Source organism: Diabrotica undecimpunctata, chromosome 3 (assembly GCF_040954645.1).
Source record: "Diabrotica undecimpunctata isolate CICGRU chromosome 3, icDiaUnde3, whole genome shotgun sequence".
NCBI lineage: Eukaryota > Metazoa > Arthropoda > Insecta > Coleoptera > Chrysomelidae > Diabrotica > Diabrotica undecimpunctata.
The window spans coordinates 34,051,751-34,071,908 of NC_092805.1; the positions used below are offsets into that span (position 1 = coordinate 34,051,751).

General features: G+C 33.2%; 1 protein-coding gene across 5 annotated transcripts in view; it reads right to left on the reverse strand.

The window, feature by feature from the left end:
- The window catches only part of LOC140436664 (uncharacterized), a 604,390-nt gene that overhangs the window by 215,162 nt on the left and 369,070 nt on the right, over positions 1-20,158 (reverse strand). For 3 of the 5 annotated variants that reach the window (XM_072525672.1, XM_072525673.1, XM_072525676.1), the window contains one exon: positions 768-809. The exons of the other annotated variants lie outside the window; for them this stretch is intronic. The gene's annotated coding sequence lies outside the window, so the exon portion shown is untranslated. The remainder of the gene's footprint in view (positions 1-767; positions 810-20,158) is intronic. 5 annotated transcript variants of the gene reach the window in all.

The window sequence follows — 20,158 nt, forward strand, 5'->3', positions numbered from 1 at the left end:
TCTCTTACAATTTTCACCTTTGATCGTTGGCTGTAGTATAAATGTAATATCAAAGTTACATCCCCCACATCCAGATTCTTGTTTTTGAGTACTTCTATAAGTCGGTCATGTTTTACCTTAGCCTTGTTGTAGTCTATAAAGCATACATAAAGATCTCGATTAACATCCAAACATCTTTGTGTCTGCACGTTAAAAGAAAATAGTGCCTCTCTTGTACCCACTCCATTCCGAAATCCAAATTGGGAATCACTAATATCCATCTCCAGCTTAGCGTGTATTCTATTATGGATGATTTTTAGCAGGGTTTTTAAGGCATGTGACATTAGACTGATCGTTCGATAATCACTACATTCTTTGGCATTTACTTTCTTTGGTAGACAAATAAATGTTGATGTCAGCATTTCACGTGGAATGATTTCTGATCCTGAATGAAAAGGATCACAGGATCCTAAACGGGGACTTCATGTTCAATCCTAGTCGTAATAAAATATTCTTACACTTATTAAATATGAACAGTAAAGCTGGAAGATCCAGTTTATTTCAAGCACCAGCAAGAAGTGTTACTACCTGATATGACAATGAAAAGTCCAACCTTCTTAAAACCAAAATTATGTTAATGCAGTCAGTAGGACTTATTAATGATTATCCAGAAGAGTTGTGAAGAAACGAAATCTACATAAGTAGATCTTTTCAGTATATTTTTTTAATTTTTTTTCTATTATGGTTTTGCTGATTGTAAAAGTGTTAAGCTCATTGTGCCAACTTACCCTCAGATTTGTTATGCTTTAGTGGACTGTGACTTGGAATTTCTGAAACAATATTATAACTAAGTTATTATCATTTAGAACAGTAAAGAAATAATAATATTCCTTTTATTATTTCTGCTATAGTATATTACGCAGCAATGCTTCAAATAAAAAATTTAAAAAGATTTGTGTTAATATATAGAAATATTTTCATTAAACTCAAGCTATTTCAATTATTTTCGTAATCGGGCGTTTATTTCCGTTAAAATTTCACTTTGTTACAGCGCTATTAGCTCACGAACTAGCTGCAAAACGGACCAACACACGCTTTAGTATCGATTGAATGCATATTTGGTCAATACTTGCAGCAAGGACCCGGGCTAAAGCTCGATTTGTAGATAAATGTTGGAATTAGGATACACTCGCAGTAGCTGCCGATGTTACTTTATACAAGTTTATTCATGCAAAAATTTCATTAAAGCTACCATATGTTTCTGAAAAATCGATTCGATTTTCTGTCTCAGGTTCACTAATGGAAAAAAGGTTTTTGAAGATAAACGGAATGTGCTATCATTAGATAATGAGAAGTCTACATTTCTTTATAGCGATGTGATTATTTTGTTTTACATCGTTTTAGTAAAGGATTTAAATATGATTAATGATGTTAGAGGAGAAGGTACAAATATGGGCTACCATTTTATTTACTGCAGATATCTTGACTATTTTTTGATCGAAAAAGTTCAAATTACATAATTGGCATATAGAATTGTTTTGCACTTTTGTACTAGTCCGTTTTTCTGCCTAGTAAGATATTTTTTTCTGTAATGTCATAAAAACACTCACGGTGTCATTTAGGTAAGAAACGGAAAGGTGATATAAATATGGGCTTCTAGTAAAAATAGTTTTATTTTTATTTTATATTTTTTTATGTACAATATTCACACACATATTCGTCTCTTTCTGCACCAGAACAATCTATATGTGTGCAAACGAGTTGCACATAAGGCACTGAATCCATTTTTTACCTCGATAATCCTCACATTTTCTGTCACAGAAAATACAATTTACATCCGTATTTTTCGGATCCGTTACACCAGGAATCTCTTCCAAATCCATATCTTCATCAGCTGGTTGAAATTCCTGCTCACTATCATTGTCAGAAGAGCTTTCGATTTTCTTTTTATGCTGCCTCTGTGACCACTTGTTTTAATTTTTTTCTTAGTCACCTCCCTTGTGGACTCAGCCGTAATATGTCGTTTTACTGCTTGTACATTTAATTTCTTTTTGCTGTTTTGCTGGTTATTCTCAATTTCTACTGCAATAAAATCTGCATCTGAGAACACAATCTTATTCAATGGATAAATTCCAGCGGCGCGGAATATATTTACAGCAATTTCTCCAGTTTGGCTTGTAAGGTATGCTTTGCCAAAGAGTTCTCCAATATCGTACTGAGAGAGGGCGCGGTTATTATGACGTAACCATTGCCTGATTTCTTAGCATGTCTTGAACGTTCCCATGAAAGTTTTGTCTAGCGGTTGCAGTTTGTGTGTAAAATGTGGCGGTAATGAAATTATAACTATGTTATTCTCCCTTGCCAGATTGATCACATCTAAATTGCGAGTATGGCTGTAGTCCAATATAAGAAGTACAAGAAACTCTTTAGATGGTTTAACGGTATCTATGAAGTGTTTAAACCACTGTGTAAATAAATTAGACTGCACCCAACCACTATGATGAACGACTGCTATCGATCCTGGAGGAGTATCTTTCATGAGTTGCAAATTCATATTTTTTCTTGGGAAGATTAACATGTTTGGGATAAAATTCCCTCCGGCACTTATACATACAATTAAAGTAATCAATGATCCTCTCTCAGCCGAAGTCAGCGATGCGATTTGTCTCTTTCCTTTGCGCCCCACTATTGCTACAATTTTATTTTGCACAATGGTTAGGCCTGTTTCATCTATGTTGTAAACCTGATTACTGGAAAAATTATATTTATCATATGCTGTTTCCAGATGATCAAAAAATATGTGAACATTCTCTTTGTTAAAGCTAGCTGTCCGTCCAAAAGACGTTCCAGTTGGTCTCCTTAAAGCCAATGTATTTTTATGACGCGCCAAGAACAAATCTAGCCAACCTCTACCAGCTTTTTTTAACTACATAAATGGATGATTTAATCCATTTGATTCAGACAGATTAAATGCCATTCGTTTGATATCAGTCCACGTTAAACCATAGAATTTCACTTCAATATGAAGGATATAGTCCACCAAACATCTTTCTAAATCTGGGCCAAGAATAGTTCCTCTTCCCAGTTTCTTAAGTACTGCTTCATCTGGACTCAGTTTAGTCATTTTTGCTAACCGTTGTACTGTCGATCTCGGGCCATTAAAAGTTTTAGCTGCTTTTAATGTACCCATCGTTTTATCTCTCACAGCATGAATAGCAGATTTTATGATATCTGGATCCCAGGACTTTCGTTGTTTTGGACACTCAATACTTTTTCTAGGCATTCTAAAAAGAAAAAAACTCTGTAGACTAAACTGATACAAATATGGGCTAGCTCATATTTGTAGCACCACGCTAGCCCATATTGCAAGATAACCAAAGATATATTCAAATATTAATAACTAAAATGCAACACAAATTAAAAGAAAAAGTCGAAAATATTTAAAAAAAAAAAAATTGAAATAACATACCTGAAAAATTTCTTGAACAGCGTCAACGCTAACATGTGATTGTTTCAACGGACCTAGGTGACTGTAAGCTTTATAAGTTATTATTTTAGACTAAAGAGTGTCTAAAAGTAGTCAAGCTATTGACGTATAGATGAGCCCATATTTGAACCTTCTCCTCTAATGATTCGAGAAGTAGACTAAAAAAAACTTTTTGTGTATAAAAAAATAAATAATTAGAATATTTACAGTACGCTAATTTCAAAAATATTATTATTTTTTTTCCTATGATAAAACGATCTGTAAACTGAAATTGAGTCTGATACATGCGATTTAAATTAATATTAGTTTAATAACTTATTCTAAACATAAGCACAATTTTCGTGGCAATATACACGTTTTCATGTACAATGCATATATATATATATATATATATATATATATAAATTGTTTTTTAAGCTTTCCACATAGAATCTGTTGGGAGTTTCAAAATTTTAGGATTTGTTAGAAAACGTTGTTTGGCTGGATTTATAGAAGGTTGTTAGCTTGTCACATAATTCTTTCGTTTCTAAATCAGCAGTACAGGCAACATTCGTCTTATCTGTATTTGTTTTTTGCGAATGTGAAAGTTATAAGTTATTAGATGTGTGTAACGACAAGAACTAGCGAACGTACTAAAGTGTGTGGTGCGCTACAAGGTGTAAGAACTACCCGAAATATCATCATTTTTACATGATTACGTATAAGTTATTGATCTGTTTTGATCATTTATTTCCTAAGGATGGAATAAATAAAAAATAGTTTTATTTTATTATCTTATTCCGGCAGTTTATGCCCGTGGTCCTTCGATTTTCGAATGCATGATCATGCATTTCCAAAACATAAATTTGGAAAATTATTGTCTTACTTTAGTTTCCATCAACGAGCAATAACCTTATGCTTGCAACATTTGAAGATGATACTGCTTTACTAATATGTCATAGTAATCCAGTAATAGCATGAAAGATACTGCAACTACATCTAAACAAAACTAATGAATGGTTTAAACTCTGGAGAATTAAAGGAAATCTCTCAAAATCCATACATATTACACTTACTCTAAGAAGAGATATATGTCCACAAGGAAACTAAGTTCCTGTAAAATCCACAAGGAAACTAAGTTCCTGTAGCTGGCTGTATACCATGTATCACAAAAAATTTTAAGTAAAAATCCTTTATAAAAGGTATATAAATTAAAAACCCAAACGGGCTATGTCATGAAGACAAAACGTTTTCGGAATCCATGTTCCATCATCAGTGTCTAGGTGTACGTATATAATATATTTAATGTTTCTATTCCACTGCTACCATATTTCAGCACATCCAGTAGCCCTCGTATTTTTGAATGATTAAAAACGAGACAAAGGTATTCTTCAACTTCATTTTATTTTATATCTGTCATTGCACTTATTTTTCAGCCACTTTTAATCTAACAAAACTAAATCAAAATATTGACCATATCATTTGCCTATTTTTTAATAAACAAACGATAATTTTCAAGTTGTTTTTGTTTTTCAAATTAATAGTCTGTATATCGTAACTCTCAGAAATTTGTTTAGCATCAAATCATTCAAAAATTTTTCTTGAGTAATTTGACCCATTCAACACAAATAATTTTGTTTAATTTAAGATATTTTTATCACTGATTTATAGTATACATTAAGAGACTGTTTGACAACTGCTCTGCACTATATGCAATATTCTTTTTATTAAAGTTTCCGTGATGCCAGGGTCAATAATCTGTGTTTTTAAAACTGTTACTTTTAGTACAAAAATGTATTTTGAAAATGTTAAAGTTTCCTAATTTTCAGATGTGTTTTAATATTAAAGGTACGTAAATTTTTGGACTTAACTTAGAAGATTGAAAAATGTATTAAAATAATTAAAAACAGTAACTCATCTAGGTGGGTAATTTTACGCAAATTATAAAAGTTATACGGTTTGATTGTTTTATTACAAAATATCTTATAATATAAACTAAATATTTATTCAACACATGAGGAGGTGGCGTTTAAAAAAGGATTTGTCACAATTAGAAAAATGTTCAGAAAATCTAAAAAACTATTTCTTTATTTTCATGTCTATGGTTATGATAATTTTTTTTTCTAATGATAGATTGGTAGTTCGGGACACTAAAAATAAAAGTAAAAGATTATGTGCTTATTTATAAAAAAGAGGTTTATTCAATGGACTAAACAACGCGTTTTGATCGACCGGTATGGACCAAACTTCTTTTGAATAAACTCTATGGGCACTAATCCTCTTTTGATTGGTCATGTAGATAGGTATAGGTCAAAAAATGAACTTACAAAACAATAAATTTGATATAAACAGCAATACCTTTATGACTTATGAGAATAAAATCAAAAGTTAAATGAGTATAAAATTCAAAACTCAAACATGTGCATCCCAACATCTTCCCCTAGACAGTCACAGTTTTCTTCATCATGATCAGCTTCTCCTTTTTCGGGGACGTTGTTAGAAACGATACGAAGATACCAATATAGTATTTGATCGTCCTTCCATTTTTCCCCAAAGATCTGCGTCAAAAGCTTGTCAACATCTTTCTTTTTGGCTGAAAGGTATCCTGTGACTGAGTGGCAACCCATCTATCAATAATAAGGCGCATTTTTTAGCATGCCAACTTTTCTTTTAAAGAGATTTCCATGCCTCCGTCTCATGTTCAGGCACAAAGTTCATTAGGCCTCTGACCAAGAGCTTAGTTTGTCGATTAACTTCTCTTTTTATGAAAATTCTCTTGCAGTCTGGGATACCGTTCAGATGCCTAAAGCAGCCTTTTTCTGTTGATGAAAGACTTTTGGTGTCAAACAGTTTGTATACATCGATGTAGGTTTCTTTGTGGATGATAGTTGGCTGTTTACGCAACAATTTTTCCACTCGTCCAAACACTCGGTCGACAGGAAGAAAGCTATGTTCTCTCACCAGAAATGTAATTGTGATTGTTACTTTGGACTTAGTTTTGATCAAAAAGAGCATAAGTGTATGCAAAACGAAATTGTTTTTATTTTGAGCACCACACCCATCACAAAAATTCTGATTGATGTAACATTTTCAGGTAGATCAAGGATTTGAAGGTGTTGCAAAGAAGCTGAAGAGACCTTAGTAGAACCCTTTCCAGCTTCATCTTCTGTCCACATATAAAATTTCGGGTTCTTTCCGTCAATTCTAACAACACAGAAACAGTATAATCCAATTTGCGTAGAGTAATTTGGTTCTTGAATCGGTGATTTTGGTAACGGTTGAATCTACCGTAAGTCGAAGCACATAGTTAGTGAACCAGACTCTTCTTTTTTCATAGCCTTATAAAGTGCTACTGCACGAATCGCGTGAACTCGCTTGTTGGTCATGTACTTAATCTTCTTAGCTGGATCCTTTGTGGTTTTGTGAAATGTTTCTTTTGTAGCAGTAACTACACACATCCGACGCTGAGGAGCGAAATCCAATACTAAAGGTTTGAAAAATTCTTCGAAACATCGTTTTGATACTTTGTTCGAGATTTCATCTTGTAAATTATTATACATTTTCCATACTTTTGTGATGTTTATGTCCTGATCCAAATAGATGCGCTTTGATTTATTTCTAGAATAATGTGTTTCTTTACCTAGTAGTAGTCTTAAAGTGTACTCAACAGAACAAGAGTTAGGCCATGCCTCGTTGCTTGTATTTCGTGGCCTTCTTCTTTTGATATTTTGAAGGGACACATGACTTGAAATGAAGTTGTCCTGAGCAGTTTGAGTGGGCACAGATAGCAAGTTTTTCCTCACATGAGAACAATCACTGGGAGTAAAGCTTTTATACGAAAACCATTTAGAGGAATGTGAGCACGAGTTAAAGGTATTGTAACGTTTAGGTTGGGTTAGTCTTTTCTTCTTTGCCAATTCTTTCTTTCGTGGATTTATAGTCCTCTTTATAGAGCAATCATTTCCATCTTTCACACTTACAAAAGAGTCATCAATAACTTCACTCATCCTAATTAATATTAAATTAAACACTACTAGCTCTACTAGGGCGAATGCTGTCCTGTGATTGGCTGGTTGTAACCTTTTCTGATTCACTACTTATGGTGGACAAAACTTGTTTTGTTCCGCTACCTATATTTCATATGTCATTTCATATGTGAAAAAAAACCATACGACAGAATTCGTTCTCTGAGCATGTTACCCGCTGCGTAAAATCCCCCCTCCCCCCGAACAAAGATTTTTAGCAATTTATATATATATATATATATATATATATATATATATATATATATATATATCAAGCATAAAAAAGTACTACAAGAGGAGAAAAAATAGTATAAAAAACCAAAGGCCAAAGTGAAAGAAAACATGATAATGAAAGATAATTAATGAACTTATACCTCAGAAAAAACTGATGATTAAGAGAAGTTTTCTATAAAATATTTTTCTTTGCGTGACAAATAGATTTAATCACTAAATATATACAATAAAAAATATTTGAGTCAATTTATATCAAGCTTAATTTTTTGTTGAGTGTTGCTGGGGTAATCATTAACTTGTAAATTTCCATAGCTTTGATGATCCCTGACCTCTAATATATAATTATATCTCTTACATTACTTAATTTATAAAACAAAACGAAAAAAATTATTCTGAACATATTTTTGGAAGTAAATATTTGCGATAAAACTGGTAATGAATCCCTGCAATGCTAATATAATTTTATTTTGTGCGCCGATAACTGACCTGCTAAAACAAAACGAAAAAAATTGTTCTGAACATATTTTTGGACGTAAATATTTGCGATAAAACTGGTAATGAATTTCTGCAATGTTAATATAATTTTATTTTGTGTGCCGATAACTGACCTGCTTAATAATTATATCATATTAAGCAAAGCATTTTATTACAAACCGGCTAATAAAAATGCAATACCGGCAATAAAGACTCTCTATATTATTACCATTATATACCTGGATTATGAGTTTTAATGAAAATATATTTTGTGTTACGGTAAAATGACAGTGGTGTATGTACCTACCTATTAGTTTTATATTTATATCGTTTATTTCGTTTAATTCTCATTTCATTTCCTTCTAAAACTTTTAATATCGCTCTGGTTAAAAAAAAAGGTCGAAAATTTTTTCGCAGATATCTGAAGCTTTTAATATAACCCCCACATAGGTGGGGGTTACTATATGACGAATAGATGAAAAAGTACTCGTATTTTTACCTTGCGTTTTTTTTAAATAATAATTTATGGTCAAACTTTTTTCCCTCATATTTTACATAAACAATGTTTATATAATTTTTTATCAAGATTATCCTTATTTTCCCGTTTTTTAAACTAAAAGTGATAAATAATTTACGGAGATATTTGCAAAAAAGCAGTTTGTTTGCACTAATTTATAAATTGTAATAATTTTTTTCCATAGCTAATGTTAAAGTGTTGCTATAGCAACTGTTTTGAGTAGATAAAGTATCACTTTAACCGCAAGGGTAGATAAAGTGACACTTTAACAGTAAGAGTAGATAAATTGTTTTAACTTTTTTTTATTCAATAAAATTTACAAATTCAAACACATTAAGGATTAAAAACAACTGAAATTTTACAATTAACATTATTAGAAATATCTATTTTTGGAGCATCACAACTTGTACTCGTTTGCTTAAACACTTGATTCGAGGTACTGGATTGATTTTCTGGCCCGCCAAGTATACACTTGGATACAGCAATCATATTGCTTATTGACTCTTCAATGTAAGATTCTGCAACAGATGATATTCCGTCCATTTCGTATTTATTCACTTTGTACACAAAACGCAACAATATTCTCCGCAAAAACCAAAACGTAACATTTGTTTGACATTTGTTGACAGAGTAATTCATATCCCTAGCAACGGAGCAACACAATTGCGATTTTTGTACTAAAGATTACAATTTTCTTTGAAATTCTATTTTTCACCTGAACTTGAAGTCTTGCTATAGAAAAAAATGTTGTATTGCACACGACGATAAAATCGCATTATCTTCTCGAGCATAATTAGCGTCTCGACTGACGTCTCGACGCTAAAAAACGCTCTCGAAGATAAAGTACAATTTTATCGTCTTGTACAATAAATAACTATTATTAACAAAATAAAATGTTATTAATACATTTGAACATCGAGGAATTACCGTCTTTTAAATTTGTGCGAAATTTTCACCCGATCGGTCAAATAGTTTAAAAGTTATTTAATTTATTTATCCCTGAGGCTAAATATTTGAACTATTGAACTTGCTCTATTAATGATGCTAGACACATTTAACAAATTTCGTAGGATTCTTTAAGACGAATCATAAATCTACGGTATACATATATACATACTATGTATGATCAGATTTGTTTTATATGTCTTCTTCTTCTTCTTCTCGTGCCACTAATAGCGGAGATTGGAAATCATCATGGCCACTGCGACTTTGTTAGCAGCGCGCCTAAAAAGTTCAATCGAACTACACCCGAACCATTCACGTAGATTACGAAGCCACGATATTTTTCTTCTTCCCACACTTCTTTTGCCCTTAATTTTGCCCTGCATGATATTTCTTAAAAGTTCGTACTTTTCACCTCTCACAATGTGCCCCAAGTATTCCATCTTTCTAGTTTTTATCTCATTTAGAATTTCGCATCTTTTGTCTAAAGTTTGGAGTACTTGCGTGTTAGTGACGCGGTCCATCCATGATATTCTGAGAATGCGCCTATAGCACCACATCTCGAAAGCTTCGATGTTTTTTGTGGTCAACTGTTTTAGTGTCCAAGCCTCTACTCCATACAACAGGGTAGAAAAGACATAACACCGCAGCATTCGTATTCGTAACTTTATATTGATATCACGATTGCAAAAGAGTTTGCGCATTCTATTAAAGACTGATCTAGCGATTTCTATTCTACATTTAATCTCTTTTGTTTGATCAGTATCGTCTGTGATCCAAGCACCTAGATATTTATAACAGGACACACGCTCAATCGTTGTATTGTCTATTACAAGATTAGCTCTGATGTTCTTTGATTTCGTGATTACCATAAATTTAGTTTTTTTCAAATTAATTTTCAAGCCGTAACTGTTACAGTATATATTGAGACTTTGAACGAGATGTTGTAGTTCTACTAGCGTTCCCGTTAGGAGAACCGTATCGTCAGCATACCTTATATTGTTGATCGTCTCACCATTTATTATCAGACCAAGATCTTCTTCCTCGAGTGCTTGTTCACAAATAGCTTCACTATACAGATTAAATAAAAGTGGCGACAAGATGCATCCCTGCCGGACTCCTCGACGGATTTGAATTTCTTCTGTTAGCCTACCCTAAACCTTCACATTTGCTGTTTGATTCCAATATAGGTTGCATATAAGTCGAATATCTCGGCTGTGTATATTTTTCTTTATTAGAATTTGTCTTAGTGGTTCATGTTGTACTTTGTCAAAGGCCTTTTCGAAATCAATAAAGCAGGTGTAAATTTCTTGGTTCATGTCTAAGCATCTCTGTGAGAGAACGTTCATTGCAAACAGAGCCTCCCTTGTACCCAGCCCTTTTCTGAATCCCATCTGAGTGTTACTGATGTCTACGTCTAATTTCCTATAGATCCTATTATGGATTATTTTCAGGAACAGTTTTAGAGCATGACTCATCAAAGCTATCGTACGATATTCGCTGCATTCCCTTGTATTTGCCTTTTTTGGCAGTAGTATAAAGGTCGAACGGAGCCATTCCCTAGGTTTTATATGTAGGTTATATTTATTATAGATTTTATACACATATTTGAGGTGATCACAATCAAACATTTTAGTAACTTCATTTTTACGTATTCTCAAGGCGTAAAAATCACTTATTTCTTTATGTTAAGTTATATCAAATATTGACGTAGATACAAGTATAATATTCTTTGCCTTTTTTTATTCTTGAGGATACTAAATTACTCATAATTATTTTTGAGAAAATATTGGTTGTATTTAATAATAAATTGTGCAGTAACTTATCTCGTGCTATTTAACTGTTCAATAAAATTGTTATAGAGCATTTACTTTAACTATACCCCAATATAACCCTGTTGATGAACTATTTGCCTTTGACATTGACATTGTTATTGATTGATATTATGATTTGATGTATCATATAAACAGTGTATATGCCAAATGTTAAGTATGTACCTCGTAACCATAATAACTTTTCTCTCACGGTTTATTTGATTCTCGCGTGATTATCTTAACCGTACCTTACCTTTCTCGTTATCTTATTTTATATGTCGTAGGTTTCCCTATTTCCTACTCCCAAGATACCTCTACCAGACTGAAGCCCGAGCCTAGTGCCGTTCCCTGTGTAACCTCTACTCTGTCATTAAAGAGGGTACAAGATTGAACTAATTAGCTTTAAAATAATTAACAGTAAGATTATATGTAGAACGATTTTTGTCAGAATTGTATAATATACATAGCATAATATCTTTATTTTCTCTCTATCTATCTATTAAATCATGCTTGAAGGTATCCAAAATTGGACATAGGTCTCCCCTTCGCTCCTACATATTTCTCTATCTCGAGCCATGTGCATCCAACTCGAACCAGCAGGGTGATTCAGGTCATCCACTCATAGGATCTGTGGTCTCCATCGTTTTTGTTTATATGTACAGGATCTCCAATCTGTAATATTTCTAGTCCATCTTTCAACTTTTTGTCTTATATGTGGATCATTTTTTTTCATTGCTCTTTGTGTCTTTATCCATATTAGCTCTTGTGATTGTCCAAGTGTGACATATGTATGTACGGACAAGAAAAATGCACTGCTTAAACAGTTTTGTTTCTAGATATTGAGAATATCCATGCCAATCTCGTTCGACTTTTTGTTTCTATAGTTTGGTTGTCTTTCGCTTCCAAATCTAGCCTTGGCCTCCTCCAAAGTATGCCTCCAATCTTGCTGGTCCCATGCTGGTCTTCTCCAAGTTCTTACCTAGAGCAAATTGTGTGCGTCCGCGGCCACTCCATCCTTAGTATCTGAGACGAGTCTCTCGCGGGACCACTTTACTTTCATTCCACAGAACCAAAGTAAGGTTAAACGAGCTGCGACCCTTATACGCCCTTTACCCATTAAGGGCGTAGGATTGGAGATCTAAGAGTGGGAAAGGGGGAGCTCCTCGGCGGCTAGCTGTCTACGTGCGAGGTCAAGTACCTCTACCTGCTCCCACTTTTTCGCCCGGGGGGTAGGGATAACGGACGGGTATTCCTCACGCAACACAGGTACTATGAGGAGGGTGGAGCCCCGCGATGCTTCGTGCAACGCGGTACCCTCAAATGGTGTCTGACTCGTGGGAGTTAGTGGCTAGCTAAAGGTCACATGCCGAAAGGCCAGGTAGACCTGGGTCCCGTTGATCTTTTATAGATTGGAGGTACACGAATTCATACTTCACTTCATACCACTTCATCCTCCCACCTTGTCCGTGGCCTTCCTTTTGATCTTGCTCCCTGTATTTTATTATCTAGTGCTCTTTTTGGCAATATTTGTTCTGTTCTGCATAGCCTGCAGAAACTTGCTTGCCCTTTGGTTTTGTAGCTGTCAAAAGTAGAAGTTAGTCTTTTATAGATTAATCGTAGAGTAGAGTAATCGGTCAATAATTGTTCAGTTCCTTTTTGTCTCCTTTTTTAAACAATAATATAACTACTTTGTATGTTTCTTGTGCTTAATATTTTGATTATTAAGATATGCAGAACTTCTCTTGTAACTTTCCCGCCCGTTTTAATCATTTTGACCGTAATACCATGGTCTTCTGTCTGTTCTTCTATTATTGTTCATTTCCCTAAATGCTTTTTTTAAACATACGAAAATGGTTGCGCTTCGATTTCATTTGAGTCTCTTACCACTCCCTAACACGTGTTTCTGGGTCTACCCGTCATCAGAGAGAGTTTGTAAGAAAACTCAAAACAAATCAAAACGCACCGACTACTCTGGCAATTATAGAAAAAATAATTACCAGAGTATGCTACTAGAGACATCTAGTGATGAAAAATGAAGTTAAATGTGTCTATAGCAATTAAAGTAAATTGTATACTCACGCTTAATCAAGCCATTAAGAGCGATGCTGGGAATATTTATATTCCACTATGCATCAACAATTTACCCATATAAATTACCATCTTTCTTGTACTCATTGCGTCGAGTAATTACGATAAGGAGTTTTATTTAAATTCTTATTTATTAATCTTTGGTTGTAGCTCAAAGTTTATATTCTTTATTTTAATTTTCAAGGTTTTTGAAGAATTTCTTGTTGTGGTGGTTGTTTTTCTTGATACATATCTACGTAATACTGGTCTGTTATTGCTGTTATTTCATTTATGTCATTTGTTTTATGTATCACAGGTTCTATGTTGAGTGGAAAAAAGTGAAAATGAAAGCGAAAATGAAAAAAAAAACCGCCTATAAAGGCTTATTACATATAGCTTCTATAATAATTTTTAATCGGGGAAATTGGCTTAAATAGTACCTATGTGACACCACTGGCACGATATATAAACTGAATGCCAATTTTCTTATCAGTTAATCGGTAGAAACATATGATGCAAAGTTATGTCATTTTATACGGGGGATTCCTGGAAGTGCTTCATGTTGTTTGTTCAAGACTTATACCAGGTTATAATCCATAAAATACACTGCACCTGGGCGCCAATAATATTTAGATAAATATTCTATTTATGTGAATTTAGAGATATATATTATTCACAATACATTATTAAAATGGTCTCTCTCTAATATTTCTAATTAATTTTGATTTATAAATGGAATATTCCAGTCTGTACAATATAAAACTTGCAGGCCTAGGGCTTGGTTGGAGATTTCCCTCCGTTTTTTTTATTCTGTGTACTAATTGTGTTAGCTTCTATAAATTTTTTCTGCTGTTGTATGCCAATGTCTTCTACGTTTTTTTCTCGGTCCCTCATTTCCTATGCTCAAAGCAGTCATCGGCATCTTGTGTAATGTATTCTCTCTACGTGGACCAGTCGCCTTTTTTCGGATCTAGTCTGAGCTATTATCAAGCGACTGTTAAACATTTTTATGACTTCTTTATTTGTTGTTCTTCGTCATCTTTTGTCGTCTTTGGTCCCTAAAGATATTTAATAACTTCTTTTAATTCTTGTTTTGTTGTTACGTGTTCGTTTTGGTTTTCGGTCGCTTCTAAATTTAAATTTTTAAAATACTCTCTAGATCTGCTTAGTATATCTATGTCTGCTTGTTATTTCTGCCCCACCACATACAAGATTTCTTTCTTCGTCCTTACAGAAAATCATTTTCTACTGTTAATTACTAGTTCCCTTTTCTCTTCTTGATAGAAATTTTTCATATCTTTACTATTAAAATTATTTTCAATAATTTTGTTGTACATAAATTCTCTTTTTATTTCTACATATGACTTTCAAATTCAGCGTTAGTTCTCATTACTATTTATCTTTATTCTGATAGTATTTTATCCCATCAGGTTGTTGTAAACTTCAACAGCTTTATCCAACATTTGCGCTCTTTCGTGAACCACTCTATCCACTTTTGGTTTCTTCCTGATTTTTTAGTACGACTGCTGATGATTTGATTGCATCTTCGATCTCTATATTCCATTTGAGGTTAAAATTTATTAATCTAACTATGACATCAGTTCGAAATACTTTCAGAGTGACACATGAATTCACTATAAATGCATCCAACAATCTCTTGAGTAAAGAAACATGGCAAGATGTGCAACTGATGTTGGGATTAAATATAATGCCTTTTATGATAAATTACAGTTCTATTTCAATATTAGTTGTCCTATTAGGAAACATTACCAAAACAAAAAACCATTGGTGACACAAGAAGTAAAATCTTTTTCAGATAGTTAAATGGATTTGTATACTTTGAGTAAGGCATACCCAGAGCTAAAAACTATATACAAACAAAAAAAATATTAGCACAAAGTTCTTGTTGAGACCACAAAAGGTCAGTTTTATTTTAACAAAATCTCTGAATCCTCTAACAAAAACAAAACCACATGGGCTGTTATAAATAAATGAATTTAATGGAAAACAAAAAAAATTACAAAAATATCTCACTAAAAATAAATGATACTAGGATTACAGATTGAGATATAATAACACAAAAACGACGCGATAGATATCCAACATTCCGATTTCGGGTAGGTAATTACGATTCGACTTGGTCATTTCTATATTTCTATATTCATATCGACATTTAGAAATAAGTAGGAAGTCATCTACTGTCTGTGGTTTACTACTGTATAATAAACTTCCTCAAAAATTTAAAAACAATAATTTAACTACATCTTTTAAAAACCAGATTAAAGAGTACCTAGTGTGACCATGTGTCCTTATACACTGGGTGAATATTAAGAGAGTATATCTGTAAATGCTCAAGCTGCAACATAACCAAATTTAATATTACTTTAATTATATTACGCTTACGGTGTCTGTATTGTACGCTTTATATGTATTTTAATTTTTGAAATATTTTTAATGTATTGTTCCATTTTTAACTATAACGGCTATATATAATGCATCTAAGTGACACCACTGGCATGGATAGGTATAAAAACTGAAAGTTAGTTTTTTTATCAGTTTATCAGTAGTAACATATATGTAGAGATATGTCTCTTTATAAGGGGGTTTCCTCGAAGTGCTTAATTTTATTTGCTCAATACTTATACCAGGCTATAATTTACAAAATACACTCCACTCGGTGCCAATAATATAATAATATTTGATAAATACTAATTTTGTAAGCTTAAAAATAGATATGATTAATAAATAGTAATAAAAATATTATTTTCATCAGTCAATATTATATGTCGTTTATTTTTCACCTGTTTTGATATATAAAAAGGCAGTATATGGCGTAGTAGGACAATTCTTTAACTTTTAGCATTTGAATTAATATTCAACAGAGTGCTATGACGTCATTATGGCTTGTCATAGCCTCGTCAGACACTTATTCAGCCCGAATGTCTGATGAGGCCATGTCAAGCCGAAATGACATAACACTTTGTTGATTATCAATTCGAATACGAAACGTCGACGAATGGTCCTCCTACGCCTACTGGTTGAGGAGGCTTTTTATTTTAGTTTAAAATATGTAAGACACGTATAAATGGTCATTATTATAAATGAGAATAATATTATTAAATGTTTGAAAGAATTTTGTTTTCAAAGTAAAAGAAACAAAATGATTTGTTTAAAAACCTCAGACCTGAAGTCTGAAGTGTTATATAGAAATGACAAAAACCAACACTTATACAGGGTGTCCCCGAAAATAGTGCGTTTCTTAAAGGTATAGCTAGAAGGCTCCATTTAGAGCAAAAAAGTCTTATAACATTCTTTTCGAAATTCAACCGTTTGACCAAAAAACGAAAATACATTTTGATATGCAAAAAGAAATCTGTCAAATACGAGCAGTACGAAAATCTAAAGGTAAACAATCACAATTTTAGTAAACAGATTTTTGGAACAACACCGCGAAAAATTTTTCGATTCATGAGTACTATGATATGTTGATTATTTATGAAGAAGCGCAGTGTAATAGTAATTTAGTTGTCCAAATTTATGTCGGGAATTTATGTATATTGGAATGTCAAAAAACGTTGTTCATAGAACATTTAGGGAATAACTTCTACATCCATACCACTATTAAAGAGTATAAGATTTACAACAGGGTGATCTTCCTTTAAAATTAACATTTTATAGGTAATTTCAATATACACTCTTTAGAGAACCTGAATCAATCTTAAGTATTATGTGCGGATGAAGCATGTTTCACGAGAAATAGTGTGTATAATTTTCATAACTGCCACATATGGGGTAACTAGAACCATTATTTAAACGTAGGACAAGTTTTCAACGAAAATTTAGCATAAATTTAAGGACTGGAGTAATTAACAATCGTTTGCTAGGTCCATGTGAATTACCCAGAACACTAAATGGAAAGGCCTACTACAATTTCTTTCAAAATGTTTTGCCGGTACTTATTGAAGACGTTCCTTTGCAAACATGCCGTGAAATGTGGTTTCTTCACGACGAAGCCCTAGCACATTTTAAGTGAGCTGTTAAAAATCTTCTTGATACTATCCTCTTCGTTGGATTGGTAAGAATGGACCCATTCTGTGGCCACCACAAAGTCTCGAATGCAATGTACTGAAGTTTGATTTTTGGCGAGATCTGAAATCGTTAGTTTATGATAACCGAAATGAAATCGAAACAGAAGTTGAATTGCGCAACGATTTTTTAGTTAACTGTGGCATTACTAACAATTGTATTCGTCGTATCAATGCAAGGTGGAGTTCACTTTAAACATTTATTTTAATAATTATTCTCAAGTAAGTACAAATATCTAATTTAATTTTAGTTTACAAGTAAACAAATTACTGATAGTCCGAGCATAGTGTAAAAAAATAAATTAGAATTATTAAACGTTACACAGCACCCGAGCTGGTTAATGAATTACAACTTGCACATAATGTAACAATTAGCAGCAGTACTGTGAGGAATCGTCTCCATGAAGCCAATCTTCGTAGTCAGCGACCACTGGGATGTCCACCTCTATCTAGAGGCAATCACGCTGCAAGATTAACCTGGTGTCAAGAGTTTCAGAATTGGACTGAAAATGACTGGGCTACAGTTTTGTTTAATGACGAGTCTAGATATGGATTTCATCCAGATTTTCGTCGGACAAGAATTTGGAGACGACTCGGAATGGAGAATGATTACGACATCTTCAAGAAGTGTATGCATACAGAGGTGGTACATTAATGGTATGGGGCGGAATCATGATTGACGGAAGAACTGGCCTCATTTTCCCATGTGGCTTTCTCACAAGTCAGCAATATTTGGACACTATTCTTAAACCTGTTGTGCGCCCGTTTGCTGCTGCTGTTGAAGAAAAATTTTACTTAATGCATGATAACGCTCGACCACATGTTGCGCATATTGTAACAAACTAGTTGGATAACGAGGGTATTGATGTATTGCCCCGGCCAGCACAATCACCCGACTTGAATCCCATTGAGCATGTATGGGACATGCTCCAACGAAGAATTACTCTACATATGGACAATATCTACAATGAGTTTCAATTAAAAGAGCTTCTGAAAGAACAATGAACACAACTGCCTCAAGCAAACATTAACAATGTGATTCGGAGCATGAACAGTAGATGTAGAGCTGTGATAAACAAACGTGGTGGCCATACTTTATTTTAAGTTTATATTTCGTATTTTTGACATTTTATGGCGGTATGTGAAACATGGGTGATTTGCAATATTTTTTTTTTTGGTTCAATTTTCTGTTTTTTTGCAATTTATGTTTTTTGACATAATAAATTACAATTTAAACTACAAATGTTATACTACTTTTTTTAAGTTGATTACAGATAAACAAAATACGTATATTTATAAAAATATCCCTAGACTTTTGCATTGTGTGTAGTTCAGTTAAAATATAAAGTGGTTTTTATTGTAAATAATTGACATTTTAACAATTCCTTTAAAATTAAGCCATATTCAGAAAAATATTGCAAATAATTTTTAAGCGAGATCAAGTAAAAGCGTGTGCGCTGGCTGTTGGTACGCTGAAGAGATGAGTCACTAGCGAGTGTTATTCTTCGTTGATAGATGCAAGTTCGTTGGCTAGCGGTGACATTAAAGCAGTTTTCTTGCCACCAAACGTTATATCTCTCATTTAACCTCTGGACGAAGGAGTTTTAGAGGCCATAAAACGGAACTATCATCGAATGCTTCTCCAAATGTTGTTGGCCTGGTTGGATGAGGGAATGAGTGTGACAGAAGCCCTTAAAAAGATCACCGTGAAGGATGTGTCTTACTGAATAGCTTCAGCGTGGGATAATGTGAGAGTAACAGCTTCACAAAAGTGATGGCGAAAGCTTTTTGGATTGGAGCTGCCCTCGCCTACATTGAGCAACAGGAAAAGTCAAAACGACGACGGAAATTGACGCACACAGAAATCTATCACAGACTTTTTTAAAATATGAAGATGATTCATTACGTAAATGTTTTCCTATCCATATATTTTAACTATGTAGATGTACTCTGTATACTGGTTTATATATTTCAATTGTACATAATAAACTAATTACATACATTATAACTTTTGAATTTTTTGTTTATTTTAAGCAAATACAAGATCTCCGCGTTATCCGAGTTTTTTGGTAACCGAGATGTGCGCAATCGCAATTAGCTCGGATAATCGCGAGTCTACTGTACTTGCTGACTTAAGTAAAAATAATAATTTATTTAAAATTTCGAACTGTAATCCACAACCTTAATTAATACAGATAATAGCAAACGCCACATTAAATTATTTTGCAGATATTACCACATTTCCTTAGATGTCAACAACCTTAAATAGTAAATAAAAAAGGGTTGGTATGTTAAATATCCAAAGTCACAAACAAGTTTTTATTCAGAAACGCTTTCACTGCGTATGAAGTAGCCAGATTATTTAATTTTCTGAAAATAAAAATCTATGTACATGGAAAATAATGCATTTTTTTTGGAAACGGTTAAGTTTAGAAAAAAGTGTTGAGGACTTTTTAGTTCCAAAGTGTGTATTGTATTCATACTTTAAAGGAACACACTATTTTCGGAGACACCTTGTATATATTATAATGTTGTACATGTTAAAATACCTAGTA